This window comes from Lynx canadensis, chromosome C1 (assembly GCF_007474595.2).
Source record: "Lynx canadensis isolate LIC74 chromosome C1, mLynCan4.pri.v2, whole genome shotgun sequence".
Taxonomy (NCBI): domain Eukaryota; kingdom Metazoa; phylum Chordata; class Mammalia; order Carnivora; family Felidae; genus Lynx; species Lynx canadensis.
Window position 1 is genome coordinate 77,642,873 of NC_044310.1, and position 2,949 is coordinate 77,645,821.

The 2,949-nt window shown below is 39.4% G+C and overlaps 1 pseudogene; it reads left to right on the plus strand.

Annotated features, from left to right (window-relative positions):
* Positions 1 to 697: 697 nt before the first annotated feature.
* LOC115519751 lies at positions 698 to 2,682 on the plus strand (annotated as a pseudogene).
* The last annotated feature ends 267 nt before the right edge of the window (positions 2,683 to 2,949 follow it).

A 2,949-nucleotide genomic window follows, 5' to 3' on the forward strand; every position in this document is an offset into this window, starting at 1 on the left:
ATGTGAAAATAAGGTTGGCCAATGCCCACAGCATAACTGTTGGAACCAGAATCTGACCTAGATTCATCTGGTTATAAAGCCTCTAATCTTTCCAGTAAGATAACAGGCTCTGTATCTACACTGCTCTTTCTGTTTTATTGGTAACCTGCTGTGCTCCAATAAATAGAAACATTTCTCAGAAACCTACAATTTGACTTTTAATCCTGGGAAAAGGAAGTTATGTTAGTAATTAGCAAATATAGGAATATCCTATATAGCACTTTCAGAGTTGCAAATTTTACAAGGTATAGAAGAAAGCCTGGTTCACACCAACTTTGATTATGCTTTCCTCTTGATCCTTTCTGAAGGGCAGCAACAAAGGGAGGAATAGGACTTCATTGGCAGTGTATGTTGACCCAGTAAAATAGTCCTGACTTATGTTACTGAAAACTTGTTACTGACAAAGGTGATTTTAGGGTTTGTTGTTGTTACTTAATGTCAATTTGGAATGCTGACTGGTTCATGTGGACTCATGTTAAGAATATGAATCAAATGTGCCATGGCTAATTCCAGCCTATGATAATGGATATATTCTAATTTTCTATTCATGTGGAAGAGTGCTTGTGACAGATTAAAGGCTCAAGGGTGCCATCAGTTAAACCTCTTAGCATGAAGTGATATTACTGTCTCTGTAGAAATCAATTTGTAGGGAGAGTAAATGAATTTGACTTACCAGCTCCCAAAGCATCTCACAGTAAGTAAACTTTAGTGGTAATGGCATTTAAATGAAAACGTTGTAATTAATATTCATCTATTTAAATTAACATATCCCTAGTAGGTATATAATATGTCCTTAATATAAATGTCAAAAATTATGTGAAAATAATTTATTAAACATATATGTCAAAAGGAAAACATTTAAAAAAAACAAAAATGATTATACTCTTGATTTGATTCTATTACACCATTTATCATTTTTAACTTTTCTGATTTTAGAGGTAATTCATCCTCATTTCCTATTAACCCACATTATATCTGAGAGTTCTAATTATGTGTGAACAGAAAGAGCACTTGAATGTGGGGAAGGAGTGCGCTCTGAGGGGTGCCCCCAGATCCAATCTACCCACAGCCTGAGACCACTGAGAAGTTGGCCTCAGGGCTCAGCCAAGCTTGGAATTCGAGGTGCAGGTGTGGGAGTCCACCATGAGTCATGGGATGAGCATGTCGTACCCACCTGCAGTGGCCAACCCCTTCAGGCGGCAGAGGCACCTCAGTTGGTGGCGCTGGGCCTGTCTTATCCTCACTGGGACTGTGCTGGTGCTGGGATGTGAGTCCTGCATGGCCTTCCTCTTCATTGGCCTCTGGCCAGTGGCCACACTTTCCACCAAGGGCGGTTCTGCTCAATCAGCCAACACCACTACGAGTTGGGGGAAGAAGCAGGTGCAACCAGTCCTCAAATTCTTGTTTCAGTCAACATTCTGTTTAGTGGGGTTCCTGGTTAAAGGGAAGGGGGAAAATGCAACCAGAGATGAGGCTCTCATCTTTGTTACAGTGCCGCACTCCACTTTCTTTGATCCAATTGCCTGTGTGGTGGCAGGGTTACCCTAGATGGTCTAGGCAAGTCAAAACACACAGACCCCAGTGGCTGGAAAACTCCTAATGCCAACACAGCCTCTGCTTGTAACCAGATAGGACCCCAGTTCCAGGAAGAATACATGGAATGAAATCCTGAAGCTATTAACATCTGAAAGGAAGTGGCCACAGATCCTGATTTTCTTGGAAGGAGTGTGCACCAATTGTACCTGTCTGGTCACTTTTAAACTAGGGGACTTCTCTCTGGGTGTTCCTGTGCAGCCAGTGCTACCTAGGTACCTAAACACACTGGACACAGTGACCTAGATCTAGGAGGGGTTTACAGGTCTATAGACAGGTTTAGGTCTATATATTAACCTTGAGTCAACTCTTCACCAGAGGAGAAGTGGTGTTCATGCCTATTTATATACAAAATAATCAAGAAAAAAAAAAGACACATCCCTTTTGCTGATATAGTGAGGATCAACATGGCAAATGCTCTGAGTGTCTGTGACAGACCATAGTTATGAAGATTGTAGACTAATGATTTTCACAGGTAACCTTTAACTACCCATGGAAGATAGTTTGGTGGAATTCACAGAAATTAGCCAGAAATTGAAGTGAGATTGGGGTAATATTCATCAGCATCTGGATGAATATGCTGCAATTACAGTTGCCTCTAAGGGAGAGAAGATAGGACTTGAAGAGTTTGCAAATTATTTAAAAATGTTAATTTCAGAGCCCTTAGAACAACTTTTTGCCCCCTTTGACAGGAATAGTGATGGTAGCATAGAATTCAGAGAATATGTGATAGGACTGCCTGCCCTGTGCAATCCTATCAACACTGAAAAGATTCTACAAATGTCATTTAAGCTTTTTGATCTTGATGAGGTTGGTTTCATAACACAGCAGGAGTTAGTTAGCTGTTACACTTTGGGAAGCCTTTAGAGTGCCAGATCTTGATGTTTCCAGACCCTTTCAGAAAATAGCTGGACAGAATTCAAAATACATATTATACAAGAACTTTAAGAAATTTGCCTGAAGCATCCAGAATATAACAAGTTACTTAATTCATACTTGGACCTCTCCGCAGCCTATATATATTCATTATCACATCAAGTAGCAGTTTAATTGCTGTATTCAAATGTTAAAGTCAGCCCTGAAAATTGTGAAGTTACCTTCCAGAGAGAAACTATGATTGAAATAAAATTATCCTTTGAGCAAAAACACAATAGTTTTTTACTTTCAGCACTTAACTGTGCTATGTATAATATGCTTGAGAAATATATATTTCAATTAGATCTTATAGTACCTATGTTGCTTAATATATGTTTGCTTTAACGTGACTAAAGGTGGAGAACAAGAGGTCTATTCATAAGGGGAGCTAAGATGGTAACA